We start from the raw sequence: 21,606 nt of genomic DNA on the forward strand, positions 1-21,606 counted from the left end.
TCTGAATGCGTTTATAAAAAAAAAAGGAACTTTTCTTAATAATACTAATAATTAATAATGTCCATGTACCGACGATTTTGAAAAAAACTCTCCTCTTTATTGTCTTCATCTTTTTGTAAAGCCCTATTTTAAAAAAGGATACAAAGGAAGCAAACACTAGTAATTGAAAGCAGTCTCAGAACGCAACAACAGTTAACCTAAATACAATGTTTGTTGACGAGGAAAAATCTTAATTACGTTTGATATCATCAAGCTCTTGGATTTCTCCGAGGAGGTGATGCTGTTTGTTTTTGAACTTAATGAGCTATCTAGGATGGAAACCGACAGTCCTTTCAACACACACGGTGACAGCGTGTCAAATGATATAGGCTTTCTTCACATGGTTATCTGATGAAAACCAAAATCACATGGTGAGCACACAAGGTAAGGTGGAAACCACTACACAGAGATGGTTTCCAGCTCATGTGGTAAAGGTTCTGCACGGTGCAAATTCATTAAGGTTTTTGCTGCCTCCCAAGGACGCATCTTCAGAAGCATTATTTTTGCGCTTTTGAACAGTGTAGCAGTAACTGTTTAAGGAAAAATGCTCCATCGCATCCCATCCCCTCTACCTCCATGGTGCATTGCTCAGGCTGTGATGTCTGAAAGCCCTATTCCCTCCTCTTGCAGGGTAAACAATTTCACAAAGTCGGCAGGTTTGAAGCTTTGATTACCTGGTACGTTACTGCCATTTCTTCGCCTCAAATAAATATATACACACACACACACATACACATACTACCGGCGGTCGCCAGTAAGTAGTTATAGTTAGAACCTAGTTTCCATAGGAAAAGCGTTTTTTCTTTTGACAATAACTTTGGCGCCGTTTGACGAATCTTCGCGAAATTTTCAAAACTAATAGGGCGCTCTCACGTCAGCTGCAGTCTTGAAAATTTTGGGGGTGATCGTCAAGCTAGGGCCCAGAAAAAGGGGAGGTCCCAAAACGCTTTTTCTCCATGTTAATTTCCATAGGAAACTTTAGACACGGCTACAGTCCTTACTGCTGAACGGAATTACACCAAATTTGGCAAAAAAGTAGCTTTTGGTTCAGAAAGCACTCTTTTTGCTAAATGGTGTAAATCTGTTAAGTAAAAAATAAAATAAATTTCCAATTGCATTTCTAGGGACGCAAAGGATCTGCAAACCCTCCCGACATTGTTCCTGCAATCTGATTGGCTGCCAACACTTTAAACCAGGAAGTGTTGGCAGCTCTCTTATGACTCATTTGAACAGAGTTACAAGAAAAAGGTTAAAAAAAATAAAACTATAAAAAAAAAAAAAAGAAAAAAAAAAAGAAAAGGGGTCATGGTAGAAACATCCTGATCCATCCCCCCCCCCCCCCCCCCCCCACGCCTATTCAGGGGGTCCCACAGGGGCGGGTTATAGTTTGCACAGCTAACTAGAACGTCTGAATTTCTCTGGTTTTGTACGAGTGATATGTCAGCCTAACTAGAATGTTCCTGTAACCTGAGTTTTTTTCAGTGAATCTATATATCTATATCTACACACACACACACACACACTAAACAAGACAGCATGTTGTACGTAAAGATGGAAAGGGTTCGACCTACAATAAAGAATTGGAGTGAAGAAATTAAAGCCAGATCTATCAGTCAAACAGACAACAAATTGAGGGCAGGACCAATTCAATGGTGGCTCTGGAGTCAAGACAGTAGTGACCTGCAAAGGAATGGTCATATATCCAAGTGGGTGCTCTAAAAAGCTCCCCAATTAGAACGTTTCTGAGACGTCATTATACCTGCCTTACCCTTGTGAAACGTGGTCATCTACCTAGAAGCTGCTGGACTAACCTTTGACTGCAAGTGAAAATACGAAGCACTGTTCACCAAGCCGAGGACTGTTAATTGAGCTATCCCTGCAAGATTTCCCGTTTCTAGTTTAGTAAGCTTTTGTCTGCCAAATTGGAACTTGAGTGCCCTCCAGATACCACAACATATAGAAATCTCTACTGGAGAGTAATGATTAGGGTAAAGGATAAAAGAAAAATGTTTGATTTATGTGATAATCTGAAAATTGCTTAGACAGACAAAGTGGAAGAGCAGATTTATTACTAAAGTTTAATGTTCATTTTTGTGCGTTTGAGTTAGCACAGGTAGCCACAAAATGAATATGCTACTTACCAGTATGCATCTGTTCTTGGCATGTAGGGCTGCTGACATTCATATCTGTGCATAGATCGCCGCCTAGTGTTGGGTCCGGATGTTTGCACGTTGTTGTCCTGGAAGAGTCTTCGAAGTATCACGAGATAGGTGACTCCTCCCCTGGACTACAGTGCGCATGGGCATCCTCTCCATCCTTAGATTGTTTTTCGCCATTGTGGCAGTGATGGAGTAGATACAGTAAGTGATGACCATGCTATACAGTAATTCTGAGTGCTGCAGCCGCTACAGGCGCCGGGGAGGAGGGTGGGCGATATGAATGTCAGCAGCCCTACATGCCAAGAACAGATGCATACTGGTAAGTAGCATATTCAGTTCGAGGCATGTGGGCTGCTGAATTCATATCTGTGCATAGAATACATAGCAGTACCTCCTATTAGCGGCAGCTATCAGTGCCAGCTGCAGCAGTCTGAAAAAGAGTTTTGAGAACAGCCTGTCCTACAGCTGCCTGTTGTTTTGAGTGTACATCTACACAGTAGTGTTTGGTAAATGTATGTACAGTGGACCATGTGGCTGCTCTACATATTTCCTGTAAAGGAATGTTCCCCAGGAAAGCCATGGACGCCCCTAACTTTCGTGTGGAGTGGGCTCGTGGGGGAATCGTTAATGTGCGTTTAGCTTTGTGATAGCAAATTTGAATACATTTAACGATCCATCTGGCTATTCCTGCTTTGGAAATGGCGTTGCCCTTGTGTTGTGGAGAAAAGGCAACGAAAAGTTGTTTTGTCTTCCTAAAGTCCTTAGTTCTGTCTATATAGTACATGAGGGCCCTCTTTACATCTAGTGTATGGAGCATTCTCTCAGCGACATTTTGTGGATTTTGAAACAAAACAGGCAGTTCAATAGTTTGATTAATGTGGAACTGCGATATTACTTTAGGCATGAATTTGGGGTTGGTACGTAGTACGACCCTGTTTGCGTGAACCTGTATGAATGGCTCTTGAATGGTTAGTGCCTGGAGTTCACTAACTCTTCTTAACGAAGTGATTGCCACTAGGAAAGCTACTTTCCAGGTGAGGCATTGAATCTCACATGAGTGGAGAGGTTCGAAGGGTGGGCCCATCAGTCTGGTGAGGACCAAGTTGAGGTTCCACACCGGTGCTGGTGGGTGTCTTGGGGGAATTACTCGTTTAAGTCCCTCCAAGAAGGCTTTGATGGCAGGCACTCTGAATAAAGAGAGGTGCTGCCTGTTTTGGAGATAGGCTGCTATTGCGGTTAAACGGACACGTATTGAGGTGTATGCCAGATTGCATCGGTATAGGTGTAAGAGGTAACAGATTATGTTTTGAATGGATGCGTCTAGCGGGTTAATGTTATTGTTGTTGCAGTAAATGACAAACCTCTTCCATTTAGCTGCATAGCAAGCTCTGGTAGTGGGTCTCCTGGCCTCCTTGATGATCTCCATACAGTCAGGTGGCAGGTTTAGGTAGCCAAACTCTAGGACTTCAGGAGCCAGATTGCCAGGTTCAGCTGTCGCGGATCTGGGTGCTGAATTTCGCCATGGCTCTGCGTTAAGAGTGCAGGTTTGATCTGCAGCCTTTGATGCGGCACCACGGAAAGTTCCAGAAAGGTGGTGTACCATGGCTGGCGTGCCCATGTTGGAGCAACTAGGATGAGTGTCAGCGAGTGTTGTTGCAGTTTGCGTGCCACTAGCGGTATTAATGGCGCTGGGGGAAAAGCATACGCAAATCTGCCGGACCAGTTCATCCATATCACATTGCCCTGTGACTGCGGATGTGGGAACCGGGCGGCAAAGCTTTGGCATTTTGCGTTTGTTTGTGGCGAATATGTCTATCTCTGGATGACCCCACTGCTGGAAGTACGGTTGGAGTACTGATGGGTGTAGCTCCCACTCGTGCATCTGGTGGCTGTGTCTGCTGAGCAGATCCGCCATCTGGTTGTCCTTGCCGGGGAGGTGTTCCGCCATGAGGAATATGTTCCTCTGAATGGCCCACTTCCACATGCTCTGAGCCAGATGAGACAACTGTGGAGAGTGTGTTCCTCCCTGCTTCTGTATGTAGTACATGGCAGTCATGTTGTCCGCCCGGATCAACACGACTTTGTTGCACAGGTGTACTTTGAATGCCTTCATGGCTAGGAAGATTGCCATCAGTTCCAGAACGTTGATGTGCATCTTCTTTTGTTGTGTAGTCCATAGTCCCTGCACTGTGTAATGGAGTACATGAGCTCCCCATCCCTGGAGAGAGGCGTCCGCTGTTAGTATTATTTGTGGAACAGGCTCTTGGAACAGTCGGCCCTTGCAAAGGTTTTGTGGATTCCACCAATGCAGAGAGTTGTATGCCCGACCGCTCACCAACACTAGGTCTTTTAATTGCCCGTGAGCCTGATTCCATTGACGTGCCAAGCACTCCTGAAGCGGGCGCATATGTAGTCTCGCGTGCGGGACTATGAAAATGCAGGAGGCCATCATGCCTATCAACTGCATGAACACTCGCGCAGGAAGGGAGTGTTGAGGTTTGAACTTTGAGATTAGCAGTTGCATGCTGTTGATCCTCACCAAATTTGGCTGAGCTGTGGCTGCCAGAGTGTTTATGGTCGCGCCCAGGTACTGTCGTACGTGTGCAGATTGGAGATGTGATTTTGGGTAATTTAGTGAGAATCCCAGACTGTGAAGAAGGTGGATGGTGAGGGACATGTGGCTGGCGCATTGCTGGGCTGACTTTGCTTGAACAAGCCAGTCGTCCAGGTAAGGGTAGACGTGAATGTGTTGTCTCCGTAGATGTGCAGCCACTGTAGCTAGGCACTTGGTGAAAACCCTGGGTGCTGTTGTCACGCCGAAGGGGAGGACTTTGAATTGATAGTGCTGTCCCTGAACAGTGAACCTGAGATATTTCCTGTGTGATGGGTGTATGGGTATGTGGAAGTACGCATCTTTGAGGTCTAGTGTGGCTAGGAAGTCTCCTTGGCTGAGCAGCGGGAGAACCTGCTGTAGGGTGAGCATATGGAAATGCTCTGACACAATGTAGTGGTTGAGGGGTATCAGGTCTAGTATAGGTCTGAGCGACCCGTCCTTTTTTGGGATTAGGAAGTACAGAGAGTACACCCCTGTCCCCTGCTGGTTGACGGGCACGACCTCTATTGCCCTTTTTTGCAGCATACTTAGCACTTCCTGCTGCAATAATGCTTAGTGCTCTACGGACATAGGACGGTGCTTTGGCGGGATGTTGGGTGGAGTGGAGGTTAATTCGAGACAGTAACCGTGCTGGATAATGTCTCTGACCCACCTGTCTGTGGTGATGGCTTTCCACGTGGACAGGAACCGCTGGAGTCTCCCCCCGACAGGTGTTATGTGGTCGGGGGGGAAGGGAGAGGGCGTCACTGTTTGTTTTTGGGGGAGGACCTGGTGTTGCCGTAACCACGTCCTCTGCCCTTGGTGCTGGAGCCACAATATCCATCTCGGTTGGTTTTATCGTATGTACTCTGTGTGCCCCCTTTAGTGTATTGCTGCTGTAACCCCTGGCCTCTAGCTGCTCCCCTATTCCCGGGGCGACGAAAGGAGCCACTACGAAATTGCTGCGTTTGCAGAGCCCCCATTGACTTAGCAGTGTCAGTGTCTTGCTTTATTTTTTCTAAGGTGGTGTCAACTTCTGGGCCGAATAAGTAGTCGGGGTTGACTGGCTGATTCAGGATGTTGTTTTGAATCTCTGGTTTGAATCCAGAGATTCTTAACCAAGCGTGTCGGCGTAACATGACGCTGGTGTTAATTGCCCTTGCTGCTGTGTCGGCAGCATCCAGTGCGCACTTAATGGATGCGTTGGTAAGAAGTTGTCCCTCTCTGATGAGGAGCTCCGCTGCCTCTTTGTATTCATCTGGCAGATGCTGGAGTAGTGATTCTAGCGTGTCGTAGTGTGAGCGATCATAGCGGGCCAGGAAGGCCTGTGTATTGGCAATGCGCCAGATGTTTGCTGCTTGAGCTGCAATTCTTTTGCCTGAGGTCTCCAGCACCTTGGACTCCTTGTCTGGGGGAGGAGCATCACCTGTTGTTTGCGAGTGGGCTCGTTTGCGAGCGTTAGCAACCACCATGGAGTCCAGAGGTAACTGACCTCTAATGTACATAGGGTCTCCGGGCGCAGGTTTGTATTTTTTTTCAATCCTGGGGTTAAGCACCCGTGCCCTGGTTGTTTCTTTGAAAATGTCCTTTGCAGGTTTGAGAACACCTTTCAACATGGGCAAAGTTTTGACAGTTCTCTCGGAGGAGGCGAAAGTGTCCACTAAGAAGTCTTCCTCAACTGTGTCAGAGTGGAGTTGTACTCCATGATTGGCGGCAGCACGTTCTATGAGAGCATTGAAGGCAGCAGTGTCCTCTGTGGGAGATGTTTTGGCGCTGTAAAGCTGCGTGTCCTGGGTATCTGTTGCGGCACCCTGGTCTGTAGGGTCATCCCATGCTTGATCTGGGTCCTGCTGCTCTTCAGGATCCCCAGGGTAGGTGGTATCATCACCCATGTAGTCCTCCATTGCGTCTGTTTCGGAGGGCGTAGGAGAAAAGGACTGGGGATCCTGATAGGAGGTTTGCAAGCGTTCATACAGAACCGGTTCCGACTCTGCTGGCAATTTGTGCTTCAGAGGTATTCTGTATGAGTCCAAGGTCCTCTCTGGCGTGATCTTCCGTTTGCGGAGCATCAGTCTGCCAGTGTCGGCGTCGATGAATTGTGGCTGTGAAGGCTCAGAAGGTGAGTGTCCAGTAGATGGGGACTGTGTCTGGTGGACACGTGTTCGGATCTCGAACATCTTCGGCGCAGTGGATGGCAGCAAACCAAAAGTGATGTTGGTTGGCGCAGAGGGTGCTTTTGGTGCCTTGTTCGTGTCGGGGCCCGACGTGGATCGGAGGGCTGCCCGTTCCCTGATGCGTTGCAACGACGCTGCGACTTGTCGCACCGAGAACGCCGAAGGTTCCTTGGTGCCGGTCGGTACCGTGGAGGTAGGCGTCGACTGCTTTGGGGCCACAGGGTCATCGATCCGAAGAGAGGTATCAGCGGTCGTCGGAGTCGATGACTTGGCGTGTGCCGCCGTCTTCGAAGTGGACTCAGATGGAGCGGCCATTTTGACTTTGGTGGTCGGGGCCGACTGCTTCGGTGCCAGGGGCCGAGGCGCTTTTGTGGGCCCGAGGGCCTTCCTTTTCGGGTCGGTACCGATATCCGCTGCAGCGAGTTCGGCGCCGAAATCCCTCTTAGTGCGTTCGGAGCCGACGGTCTGTGTTGGCGTCGAAGAAGTGGAGGTCTTCGAGGGCTTCGAGCCGATCACAGCCAGTTTCACTTTTGGTTTCGGTGGAACAGGTGCGACGATTGGTTTCGGTTTCGTTGAAGGGAATCCAGTCGTCTTTGGTAATAATGGCTCGTGCTGGATGTTCGAGGCCGGGCCCGAAGGCGGGGCCGAAGAACTTTGGGACTGATCTCGGGTAAGGCCCGGAGGCGATCCCTTGACCGGAGCCGTAGAATGACGCACTTTGACGGCCTCCGTATCGACGGGTAGGCCTTGCTCTTCGCTAGAGCTATCTTCTTCGACCCCAAAGGCCTCATTGTAGTCTCCTACCTCGTCGACGGCTTCTTCCCTGTGAAAAAGCACTTCATCGGCGTCTTCCGATCGGGAATCGTGTTCGGAAGCGGGGCTGGATTGTACTTCTTCCACGCTCTCAACATCCTCGTCCTCGGTGCTGAAGATGTTTGCCGGGGCAGGCGCCGATTGCTGCGCTTCTAATCTCGCTGCCTGTCGATTCCGGAGAGTCTTCTTCGATCGGAATCGGGCACAGGCCATACATTTCGATTCGTCGTGATCCGGTGAGAGACATTTGTTGCATACCGGGTGGACGTCGATGTGTGGGTATTTGGCGTGGCATACAGGACACCGTTTGAATGGGGTCCTCGATTCCATCGTCGATGTAAGGTCGATGATCGGACCAAACGGATCCGAAAGGCTGGAAGAAATTTCTAAACTAATTAAGAAAGCAGTCGATACCGAACTGGAACAGTACCGACGAAAACTAAAGGCCATTTGGCCTGAACTAAATTTTCCTAACTTGAGCTAAGATAAGCACATCCGAACCCAATGGCGGAAAAAAACAAACTGAGGATGGAGAGGATGCCCATGCGCACTGTAGTCCAGGGGAGGAGTCACCTATATCGTGATACTTCGAAGACTCTTCCAGGACAACAACGTGCAAACATCCGGACCCAACACTAGGCGGCGATCTATGCACAGATATGAATTCAGCAGCCCACATGCCTCGAACACAAATTTACGGAGTATCTTGGTATGATTGTACACGCAGGTACCGAAATATGGCTTTTAAAAGTTGTACTGTCTGCATGATCTTCATTCTGTGTTTTTACTTTATCATAAAAGATAAAAATTTGATCTGTTCCGTGGTGTCATTTTCGCTGTATCAAATAATGCGCTTCGAAGGAAGCCTGCCAGAGGCATTCTAATAAGGATTAGAAATTGTAATTGTATTTATATAGCGCTTACTACCCCTGACGAGTTGTCGAAGCTCTTTCAGCGAGTAGCACTCTACTCCAGAACCCAAAAATGATTAATGGTGGGTTAGTATAAGGAAATATGTGTTCATCTGCGCAGCGGATACGCGAGTCTGTTATTTGGTTGGAACAGGATAATGAAGGGATTGAAGAGGGAAGAGTCTAGAATGTAGTATTTGGGAGATCATAGTAGTAAGACCCTCAACAATGCGCCAGAGTGGTTTTTAGCAAGTGGCACACTGCTCTGAAACCCAAAGAGGATTAGTGGTGGGTTAGTATAGGGAAATGTGTGTTCATTTGAGCAGTGGACATGTGATTCTGACTAGGATAATGAAGGGATAGAAGAGGAAAGAGTCTAGAAAGTGTTAATTGGGAGATCATAGTAGTGAGATGAGGATTTGAATGAGTAAAAGGAGAGATGTAGGAGGGAGGAGTCTCTAGAATGGGATTAAGGAAATCATAGTAGTAAAATGGAGGTATGGGATACAAGGAAGAATTTAGAAAGGGTTGCTTGGGAGATCATACTAGTAAAAATAAGGTTTTGGGTGAGCCAAGGAGGGATGGGGTGGGGAAGAAGTGTCTAGAAAGGTTTATTTTGGAGATCATAGTAGTAGTATATGGTTTGGGATTAGTCAGAGTGTGGAGTGGAGATAGAAGCTATATTGAGAGAGGTATAGGGTGACAGAGTAGTGCACTGGGAAGAGTCAAATGTGTTTGTTTTTTAATTATTCTTAATATTTTTTTTTAATTCAAGGCTGTTGCTGCCTGCCGTCAACTGTATTGTCTATTCATATGTTAATGGTTTATTGCTCAAATATGCATGGTAATTTCCCCATGCATGTAGGTTAAAGGAGATGATTGAATATTAACATTTAGGCGCACCCTTAGGATACCCTGCTTTATGTAGTACGATTTCTGAAATATTGATTGGTTTGTGGGATATAACTTACCAGTACAGCTCATCTTGCCACCTTGAGCGGAGGGCATGATGCCTTACTCCGGTGAGCCTATAAAACAAGCATTGGCATAGCCAATAGGTCTCGCTTTTGGGACCTTATAAGTATTTAGTTATACAGCACAATATCCTTTGTGCAACAACATTAACTGTTGCATGGCTAAACACTTACAAGGTCCCAAAGGCGAGACCTGCAAATATTTCTGGTGTAGGGGACATTAAGTGTTAAGTATGATGGAAAGAGAGGGGAAAAGATTAAAAGAGGCGGTGCTCTGAGTAATAAAGCGAATAAAGGCATGACAAACAATGAGACATAAGATAACAAAAAAAATCAATAGTGCTAAATGAAACAGAAACTTAAATGATTCAGTAATAACGTTGGTCAGCCAAGAGTAAAATAAAATGGAATAACGTGGAATCCAAATAGCTTAGGGAACAAGCTGGGATGATAGTGAGTAATCCAGGAAGGTTAATGAAAAATGCGAATGTTGCTTGGCCTGATGAAATACAAGATAACACAAAACAGCACAAAATAAGTCTGATGGCATAAAGAAAATGTGGGTGAAGGGGTCACAAAAGAACTGTGGCGCAACTCACCGCACAATGAATGCAGTGCCCTGAGTCGGTAGAAAATACAGTCTGACTGGGTTCTGCCTCTAATAGAAGTCAATAGCTCGTGGATGCAAGTCCCGCTAGGTGTTGATGAGAAAAGGAATCCTCACGTATCACAGGTGATAATAAAATAGGAGAAGCGTTAAAGCGTGGCGGGTATGGGAGTCCCTAAGGAGAAGGTGAAAAAGAACAGTGCCATCATGAGGGAGAGGATTGGGGGGGGGGGGGGGGGGGTAAATCCAGGAATATAAATTCCTGAATACGGAGCGCTAATGAGGAAAGAAAAGATGCCTGCAAGTGTATAGCGTCACCTTGGTAAAGAGATGGGACTCTGCATCAAAATATTAAATAACGGAATCCCTGTGAGAGAGGAACAGGCACATGGTTGTCCTCAGCAGCTCGGAGGCAGACTTACTGATAAGGAAGATGAAACGGCGCTCAGATAGTAGGCTGATACAGAGTTCGGGGCCCCGGGTGATAGAGGCGCGAAAAAGGGACCTTTAAATATCCCGCAGGTGAGTGCCTTAACGAATGACATTATGGCACGTGGGTGATCTACGGCCCCTGGTGGGTTGGTCAAAGTAGGGGGGGCAAAGAAAAAAAAGAGAAAGTAACTAACGCCTCAACTACTGACGTGGAGGCACAGAAAATCATCTCAGCTCCCTGGAGATACCTTCGAGTACGGGAGGTGGATAAACGTGAAGGCAATCGTCTTCTGAGCTGCAGTCAAGCACAGAAGTAGTTTAAGGATGAATCACGTTGGCACGAAAGGGTGACATGGATTTTTTTTAAACCAGAGAAGGACGAACGTTACCATGTTTAGAGGAGGCATCAGATCAGGCTAGCTGTGAACCAAGGAGCGTAGAGCCCATCTTCTAGACTGTGGTGAGCCGCCTAGAGCTGCATGAATCGGAGGCAATACTCTGCAATCTTCATGCCTTACCACTTCTGAACTCTGCCGGCGGGGCATTGCTCTGGAACGACTTTGAATGGACTCCCCTCCTGATCTACGTTGCAATAACGACGATTTGTCCTGGCTTAAACTAACGGGAGGGAGATGATGGTAAAATTAAACACCAGAAACACCTTTCTTTCAAATAAAGAAGACTGTGTCATATTGTTCATTATGCACACGCTCAAAGCCAAAACACAGTCTCTCGCGCATGGGCGCTGACACGAGAGTACGCACTAAGGAGACACTAATAACAAGTCAGCTCACAGCACAAGCTCCAGATGGCGCCGCGGGGGCTGAAAGCTGCTGGCTGCGTGCGTGCACGCTCGCGTGAACGCAAGCGCTAGGCCGTGTGGCAGCACTTTGAAAACCCATACACTAAATGTCTCGGTCAGACCAGCACATGCCCTGGATCAGGCGAGACCTAAAAAGGAGCTCCTGACTACATCGAGCCTGTCTCTACCCTTATAGCTTCCTAGGGAAATGCCCTGGTGCCCAAAAGAGTTGGTCTAGGCCTGATAGCAAACCACCCTCCCCCTGGTTTCTTTTCTCCACTATCTGTATTGCTCAGTTGTACACTCCCCTCGTTAAGGCATTTTATATTTACTTTCCTTTTGCTTCTATGTCTGCACAGGCACTGATGAACAGATGAAAGCAGGATAAAGGTCTTCATCGGGTAATTTGTTTTGAAGATTTCTGATAAGAGCGCTATAGCAGGACCAGCTCACAGGAGGCCCTAAATGAACAAAGAGAGGTCCATGGGGCAGGTCTGGTCATTAGGCACCTGTTCAGGTCTTCGACTGTATCCGATGATAAATCTTGCTTTAGCAACTTGTTATTATCATAATCATTATCACACCACTCTCTCATTTACCCGCTGTCCTCTACCAACTTCAACAAGCATTGTCAAAAGCAATAGGTCTGGTTTTGACTACCATCCTTTTGACATGGGATTTGTAAACCTTTACTATTGGGGGAGCTGCTACCCTCTATACAATATGGAGGAAAAAAATATTGCCTAAAAGCAAATAATTTTTTTAATCTCAAAAAGTACACATTGCTGTAGAATTCCTTGGCAATGAAGGGAACCACTTTGTGTACAGATGTGCTCTTTGTGAAAGAGAAGACTGCCATAACTCGCAGTAAATGTAACCAATGGCTGAAGTGGACAACCTATTGCCCCATGATCTTTACAGTAGTAGGCAGAATACAAATGTGAATGACACAGCAGCAGACCAATGGGTGAAGTACTACAAAACCTACTAACTTTCTGCAAAGTGCTATTCACAAACTGCACTTTTGTAGTAATTTACACGTTTGAGTAAGTTTACTACTTTTCTGTATTAACAAACTGCCCTTTTATAGTAACATACACTTTTGTAGTTTCGCACACTTTTCTAAGTCCCTACATCCATTATTTTCCATGTGAGGGTGTTGAAGTACCAGTGGTGAATATGTAGTGCTGAATTTACTACAAAAGTGTAAGTCACAACAAAAATGTGTTTTACTACAAAAGTGTCTCTTGTGAAAGTATAGGACAGGTATCATTTGAAGTATTAAGAGGAAGGACATTGTTGTCCCTAGGATGATAATACAGAGTGAATAATATTGTAGCAGAGCAGACAAAGTTATGAACGTGTGTGGAAGAGAATAAACAAAGAAAGAAATAGCTATTAGCTAATAAATGTCAAAGTAGGAGATTGGATGAAGTCAGGGTTCAATGGGATGGTGATAAATGAAAGTATAGCTATTTACGATGAAAATGACGGTTGAAAGACTCAAATTTCCTGAGAAGTGTGATTGCAAAGCACAGGAAGAAGTTGTTGATTGTAGAAAGAAAGTTGGTAATGCAGGAGGGGATGCTACAAGTAAGTGGAGGTGTGGAGGAAAATTGTACAGGAAAAAGGAATATGGTAATACCAAAATGATGTGGTGACTCTCGAATGAAAGGGTGCAGGTCAATGAAATAGTAACATTAATGTTCCAATTAGTGAATCTGTGATTTGTGTCAGTTACTGTGTATAGTTTTATGTGTGCATGGGCTCTGATGTGTGGTATCTGCAGCCTAGGACATGGGCGGAATGTACACTGTGGAATGCCTGGCGTAGTGCAATAGTGAGCGATTTCTGAGTGACAGAGAATTCTTAAAGACTTGGTCGGTTCTTACCCTTCACTTCAATAAATGACGCATGATTCTTACCTTCTGTGGAGCAGTATATTCTGTGAATCAATGTGATAGTAATATGTTTGTGCTTACACTTATTTATTAAACATCCAGGACTCCAAGTACTAGAGAAATGAGGGAGAAAAAGAGAGAAAGGTGGCGAAGGCGTGAGAGCGATAAAGAAACAGAGAGACTGATAAATACACAGATGAACGATTTGTACGGCGTATGTAGATACAAATAGTTAGTCAGAAGCATACACAAAAGAAGATTAAAGGGCACGTAGAAAGAGGGGTGGACGGACGACAGACAAACGGCTGTATTGCAAAAGTGTTCGCGATCAAGGCGAAAGACTTGCGGCCGAGTGGTGCTAATGACCCGTGAATGGCGGCTGCGCGCGTTTACGCTCACATGAATGCAAGCGCTAGGCCAGCCAGCAGCACTTTGAAAACTCACCTACTAAATGTCTCTCCGAGCCAGCGCGTACGCTGGGCTCAGCAAGACCTAAAAAAGTGCCCTATTTGGGATGAGTGCAAAAGCTTTTTATCTATTCTTTGGAGGCAGTCTTCATATTGATCTTCTTACTGACTTTATACTTAGATAGTTCACAACTTGTTCTGCTTTCTACCCTGAGCAGCCCAGTTTGCTCTTTAACCCTTTATTTACAGAGGTTCACCTTATGTTATACTCTTGCTTATTATGAATGACTGAATTGCTGACTCATCTTTTTGCGTTCTATATCGATTTTTAATTTTCAATACACCTTGATTTATTTATTTATTTTTCACATTTATAGAGCGCACTGTTACCCTGAGGTGTCCTGGCGCTGATTGCCAAAGTGTGAGGGCAGAAGATTACTGTGTGAAGAGCCACGTCTTGAGTGCTCTCCTGAAAGACAGGAGGTCGGGGAGTTGTCTGATGTTGAGTGGCAGTGCGTTCCAAGCCTTTGCTGCGCCCAGAGAGAAACTCCTACCTCCCCACCGAGCCTTCCTAACTCTGGGGACAACTACCAGGCTCAGTTCAGCAGACCTCAGCAATCTAGTCGGTCTATGCCATTGGAAAAGTTGGGTCATGCAACGGGGCCCTAAGCCATGCAAAGCTTTAAATGTTACACATAACGATTTAAAAGTAATTCTTTTGCGAACAGGTAGCCAGTGCAGCTTCGCCAAATCTCGCGATACCGAGGCAAATTTGGGTGTGCTTGTAATCAGGCGAGCTGCTGCATTTTGCAGAATTTGGAGCCTGTTGAGGAGCCCCTTTTGGGCATTCATCAGTTGAGTGTTGAGTTTGAATCTGGTCTTGTGTAGGTTATTTTTATTTGCCTAGGACCTTCGTCCTTTGGGACTCACATGGCCTGGATCAGTCTAATCAGCCTTTTGAGTAGAAAGCACTGACAAAGGAGAGTTAAAGCTTGCAGGCACACAAGGAATGACATTATCAAAACATGGACAATGTAATAGCCACCAAGCATGCTTCTCCTCAACTTAAAAGGAAGTGCCGTGCCATCAACTAGGAAAAGACAGAATCCAAATCAGTCAGAAGAGAATGTTCTCATTAGGATTGTGAGAGAGACTTTTGAGATGTCTTCTACATACTCCTTAAACAACAGAATGTTGAAAAATGCACTTTTGATGTGCCTTGATGGGCGATAGCGGAACCATATACGGAGCAGAGTTGGAAGACTGACTTAGTTAAATAAAGAAGGTGAGTCAATGCAAACATCTGGTAGTCACTTAGATCAATTTGATTCCCCAGGGTACATGAGGTAAGAGATTTGATAGAAACTGAAATTATCAGCTAATCCTGCTGGTCCTCATAAGCGACAGACCTCTAACAAAACCGATGTGCAAGACTTTCCTAATGGTCTTATTTGCAGTTATGAATGAGGCAAGACAAGAATGCAAGATGCCCTTGAGCACAGAAGAGCTGAAACTCTGACTGGATGTAACAGTCAGAGTCAGCACTCTTGAAAGTTTTTTACAATCCTTTGGATCAACATTGCTCCCAGGCATTTGGTCCTTGAATTGGACAGAAACTGTAGTGCTGAGATTTACTGTGATCCCCAGATGCTGGAGGACTTCAGACATCATTTGGCAATTTTATACTACTTTCGTATGAGAATTCAGCAGGATTAGTCAATTGTCTATAAATGAGAAGGCAGGTCATAATTTTCCTGAAATGGGTTGCTATTACTGCGATGCATTTTTTTTACCCTAACAACAAACTTTAATTTCTGTGTTTTTTGGTCAATAGGGAGGCGAAAATATGCCTTACAGAGGTCTATAGAACACATACAGTATGCCCATTCAGTTGTGGATGCACCTGGTGGCGATTTTAAATATTTCTATATCGTCTGTTGGATCTGCAACGCCGGTTTGTTATTTTATTCTGCTTTCAGCTTTTCTGGTAGTACACAAGTTATCGAAAACAGGTTCTTCCCTGAAGCATCCATGCAACTGCTTTTCACGTCTAGAGGAGTCTTGGAGGAATAACAACTTGCTTAAATTATACAGTGCCTATGTTGGAAAACGAGGTAGCATCTGTGAGGTCTGCACAAATAACATGACTACATTTGTCCTTCACTGGGAACCAAACACCCAATTGTAGCGCCCGACTCTCAGAGAGTAGCGTTGCAGAGCAGTCTGAGGCTTACTCAAGGGAGGTGGTGCGGGCTAGTAATCGCCATTTGCAGGTGCGCAGAAATAACACTCAATAATTGATTGTCCAGTCTGTACTTTGCTTTAAAAGTAAGAGTACATCTATTAGACACACACCCTACTCAATACTATGCACCAATTTACAAACATACATAAGCTGTTGGAATTACTTTGTGACATGGAGTAACATCTCCACCCCTCCCGGGCGGGGGGTCTAGTACCACCACTCCCATGTATGCACATCATCTCGCCCCCAATGCAGTTGGTTGAACATAACCTGGAGCGAGGGCCCTGCGCACTGGCACCATCCCAGTGGCGACCCCCCTCCCCCCCATTATCTCAACAAGCATTTAAAAGAGGTAACCCTGCCTTGGTGACACAAGCCTGACTGAGCATTTCCTACTGACCATAAAGTATGCACCTCTATATCCTAAGGGCTAGCAGTCTGGGTTCTACACCTAAGCGCAGCAGCAAGAATACAGGTTTAAGCAACACTTTAGAATGACAGTACTCATCACATTTGTGGATCATTAGAATGCATTGCAATTACAGCCCCTAAGGGCATCACAGATAAAATCATAGGATTATGCATATAGAACCAGACACCCTAGCAGGAATGTCTGACAACATAACTCCACTTTGCTTATGACATCACCTCAAACAGGTACTTCACATTACACACGTGACCTTCAGTCCCTCTGAAAGAAATAACATTAGTAAATGCACTACTGTGCAATTACACCTCTTCACCTCCAGGAGATGCCCTTCACTCCTTGATACACTTCTCATATATCCTCCAGCTGTAGAACAAAAGTTCCAGCCCCAAGAGAAATTAAAATGCTGGCTAAGCCCTTGAGTGGTTATTCTTCTCAAGTCCCCATGAGACTTAGGGAGGGACTTCCATCTTTCGTGCTGGGGGGAAACTGCGTTCTCCTGCAGCTCCCCCGGCACCTTGGCACACATGTAGTGGTGACCCCACTCTCCGGGGGCCACCAAAAGCAGTGAAAACGCTGGTTTTACCTTGCAGGCCGGTCCTGGCCTGCAAGGCATTATGGGAACTCTTGCATGGTTGAACAGGGACTCTCCCGCTGCTCTGGGAAGAGCTGCGATGTGGGCCTCCAGCTGCTTTGGCTGCCCGTTGGAGGATCCGGTCCCACCCGGACCCTCATGTAAGTTCTATGGCTCGGGGAGCCCACCCCCGGCCGCTCATTCCCATTTTCGGGGGCCCAGTCCCACCCAGGCCCCTTACACCTCTGCTGTGCCCTTTCGGGGCCCCGGTCCCACCCGGGACCCCGTCTGCCTTCTGGGGTAGAGAGCCACCCAGGGAGCTCACCCCGGGTGACTCCCGCCGGCTCCCCGCCTGGCCAGCACCCTCACGTGCTGCCGTGGCAGTCGGCACTCGTCTTCAGGTCAGTCTAGGCGGACCTCGGGAGAGTGCAGCAGCACTCCCCCTCTCCTCCGTCCACACTTTAGGGCCCGGAGATGGGGTCCCGGGCCCCCTCCGCCTCTCCACAGCTTAGTTACGGACCAGAGAGGGGACGCGTGACGACACGTCCCTCTCCTCCTCCTCCGCACCATCCTCTTCACGGGGAGCACAACGGCGCTCCCCGGCTTCGTCAGGGCCCGGAGTTGGGATCCCGGGCCCCTCTCCCCATGACCAGGGGGGCGCGACCCAGGGTGGGCTCCTGGCACCCCGCGGGGGCATTTTTCACGGGGAGCGCAACTGTGCTCCCCGACTTTTCTTCTTTGGGGGGCAGCCCCCGGGACCTGACCCACCCCGGGGACATTCTCTGAACCGGCGGCGGAGCCCCACGCGCTTCGCCGTCGGTTGGCCACAGGTCAAAGGTCGCTCACATTCTGGGGGGCATATCTCAGCCCCCAGGGGTCCGATCTTCCTGCTTTTGGCCTCTTCTTGCTCCTGGTGGCGCTCCCCAGCTACTGGGAGCACTCTCCTTCGCCTTCCGTCTCCAGGAGGGTGCACTCTGCAGGGAGCGGTCTTCACTGGCTCCCTGTGCCGCCTTTCACCTGCTCTCCTCCTGGACCTCTCTTCTCCCTGCACAGAGTCCCCTGCTTCTGCGCTCTGGTCCCAGACTCTTCTCCTAGCGCTGTTCAGGACCCTGGGGCAGTCAGGGGGTTCCTCCTTCCAACTGCCCATTGTGCCAGGCTCCAGCACCTTCTGCTTCAGCAGACCACACCCCAGAGAGAGCTTCTCTTCCTGTGCAAGCACTTTTTAAAAGTTGAGTAGGGGGCTGGCAGGAAGTTTCGGTTTGTCCTATCAAACAGCCACATCACTTCACTGCCCCTGCTCCCTCCTTCCTTCCCAGCCTCTGGGTTTGTTCAAAATGGCGTAGTCCAGGGTCTTTTGCCACATGGTCTCTGAAAAAGCCCCTTCCCCCCTCCTCGCTGCCTTCCCTCCTTGGTGCAGCCTGGTGCCTGGCACCCAGTGGTAGCTGCTGATGGATGAGCCTGTAGCCCCACCCATCTTCTCTTCGTGGAGAGGAGGCCTTAGCCGATGGAAGAAAGGTCATTAATCTAACCTGCCAGGCCAGACCCCAGTCAGGTCCCGATTATGAGGGGCAATATGACATTTCTGAATGACCCAAAAGCAGTACAAATATAACTTTTGACTCCGCAGAATACTTCTTCTCACACCCGTTACAGTGGACTTTAGTGCATGTCTGGAATCTGTAGGCCTTAGGAAAGTTATTCTAGCCCATGGGCTCCACATCCCCATAAGGGAATAATGAAGTGAAGACCCCAGTTAAACACACTGACTTTCCCTGGCAGGTTTCTTTCCAGTGTATAAAGCCTATTCCATGTCACCACCCCATTCTGCATAAGTCCTTCCACACCAGTCTATCTGCACCTGCTCCTTAGATGCGCACGCTAGGAATCTCCCCTGCACGTGTGCACATGCATGTACACATGTGTCTGCATGTAACCAGCCCGGTGTCCCTTACTCCAGCTGCTGCGCGCAGTGGCCTGGTCTAGCTAGGGGGACACCAGTAAAATCCCCATGCAGTCTCTTTCATTAGGAGTTCAGTGTGGGTGAGTCCCAACTTATGACGCTCCCCCACAGTAAAAGCTCAACAATTAGGTGCTCAAAAAGCAAAAAATCCGGGCGGCCCATAGTGTCAGAACCACCTTCTAACGGCCTAATACTGCAGTTTTTGACATTTCTAAATCATGTAAATCACAGATAGTACTTCATTGATCAACCTCAAAGTAGGAAATCTTAAGTTAGCTTCACCGAGGTTCGAACTAATGATCTGCAAGTCAATATTTCAGCAGCAAGTACTTAACCCAGTAAACAGTAATGCTAAAGTAGAGGATACATTTGCATCAGACAGATCGTGAATCAAATGAAGCATTATGTGACTGGAAAGGTGAACCTCCCACTGCAACCTTGAAAATCTTCTCACAACTCTTATAAAATGTTTAGTAGGGGAATAAAAACAATCCATTGTGTTTTCTCATTGGGTAGAAACTACTTTAGCAAGCCGCCAAGGCAGCACATGGGGTTATGGAGATTGAATCTGCCTGTGGAGTAGAAGATATGTGGCTACAGGATTTGGCTGCAGCTCTCACCATGATGAATCATTAAGAAGTTAGGTCATCAATAGGAGAGAGCTTTGAAAAAATGGATCAGGCTACTTTGGAGAATACACATTGCAACAGGATTTTTTATTTGCTTTATAATATCTCTAGGAAGACATATCTACAAACCCTATTTGGAAAGTGCCTCAAACATGCTGGCACAGGACTTCTCTGAGGTGATGATCTTCATGGCTCCTTAGAGCCACGTCTAACATGTGGGCTTAGCTGGAGCTTTTCCAAGCTTAGGCCTTGTGCCCACTGGACAACTAGCACTGCAGGAAGAGTGTGCCAGTTTGAGGAACCAGGGACGCTTTCGGAACCAGACAATCTTATGGTGGTCTGCATCATCTTGAGAGAGAGGCACTGTTGTTCCTGTTTTCTAGGATCTCCTCAACAAAAGCCTTTGCTGAGGGTGAACGCCAAGGTTGTGGTCATGCACCTGCCTTCTGAGTGACCCCAGCAAGTGGAGTGCTCTCTCCTGCCCCTTTTGCTGGGATAGGACCAGTTAGTCTCAGATAAGGAACCAGAGCATCCCAGAAGGACGCAAAGCTTGGCCCAAGTTGATGCCCTCTCAGGCTACAGGGTAATATTTAGAAACTGGGTATTGACCTACAGTATTAATTTTTCCCCCATCACAAGCAGTGCACTTATCAAACAGTCTACTAAGTTGACTGAGAAAAAGGTAGAGGAAAATACAACTTTAGAAAAAAAGGGCTAAAAACTGGTTACTTGCACACACAAAATGTTTCAACTATAGGAAAGCATCAAACGATACAGAGGGGAGTAAAATACAAGCTTTAATTAAAATATTTCCCCAAGGTTTATGGAATTTGCTTACACAGCAGAAACATTAATAGAGCATGAGAGTCCTTGCATTGCTGAATTCTGGAGCAGCCTAGCTCTCAAAGTGGCAGCATAAAACGTCATTCTTAAGAGTTACCTTCCCAAGTGTTTCCTTTACATAGAAGCCAAGTGTTATATTTATATGTTTTATTTTTGTCTAAACTGAAAAAGATGCAAAGTTAAATAGCCATCATTATTTAAATCCTGAAAAAACATTTCTGTTATGTATTCTTGTTGATCACGCACAAGGGTGAAGAAATTCATGAATATTACGTAAGATTCCATTTTGAATAATCTTTGCTTGCATGCCTATAATTTTAGATTGTGCACAAATTGGAACCAAAAAGCTACATTTCTCTGTAGGCTTGTTAACCTTCAGCTTCACAGTTAAATGGTTACTGACCTCCCCTTTGCTAAGAAGAGGAGTGGGTATTTGCCGAGCTTCTTGATAAACGTCCAATGGAAAAAAAGACTTGCCTTTATATGAGCAGGTGATGCTGGGTACAGTGCCTCACATGGTGGTGTGCCAACCGCACTACATTATTCCACAGCTCGCATGAACCCTGGAGGCGCTTATTTCAGCACAGCATGCATTGCTGCCAGTATACCATACATATCAGTGTGTCAACAGAGTGGTCGCCCACCTTCCCCCATCATGCAATATCTCTTGAAAATCTGGGACAGGACAGAATCAAGGTGAACCCTTCTGACTGAGGAATCTGAATGTAATATGATACTGCTCTCACCACAGTGTATGGTGCACTGAGTCAGATTGGATTTTAGTCTCAGCAGAGGCTGCCATAATGATTATCAGCCGAATCACACAAAAGTGAATAACTTAACCTAAGCCTTGGTTTTAGAGCTGGGTTTAACATTTTGGAGTATATTTTGTAGTGTGATCTTTTTATGTATAATAAAAATAACTTGTTTTTAAATCAGTGTTTCACTCTAAAGTAATTATGTGTTGTGCTGCACCGCCAGCCACTACCTACTGCGGAGCTTTCATCTTGATGTTCAATCCTTGAAACCAAGAGATACTGAAGGAGACTTAGGAAACCAGTACTCCTTAAGAAGAAGTAGAGTAGGCCCTCTTCAGAGGCCACATTAATTACGATG

The 21,606-nt window shown here is 46.6% G+C and overlaps 1 protein-coding gene across 1 annotated transcript in view; it reads right to left on the reverse strand.

Moving 5' to 3' along the window:
• PIP4P1 (phosphatidylinositol-4,5-bisphosphate 4-phosphatase 1) overlaps positions 1 to 21,606 on the reverse strand; it is a 160,065-nt gene that overhangs the window by 89,161 nt on the left and 49,298 nt on the right. The gene's annotated exons all lie outside the window — the stretch shown is intronic.

The sequence above is a fragment of the Triturus cristatus genome, chromosome 1_2 (genome assembly GCF_964204655.1).
Source record: "Triturus cristatus chromosome 1_2, aTriCri1.1, whole genome shotgun sequence".
Lineage (NCBI taxonomy): Eukaryota > Metazoa > Chordata > Amphibia > Caudata > Salamandridae > Triturus > Triturus cristatus.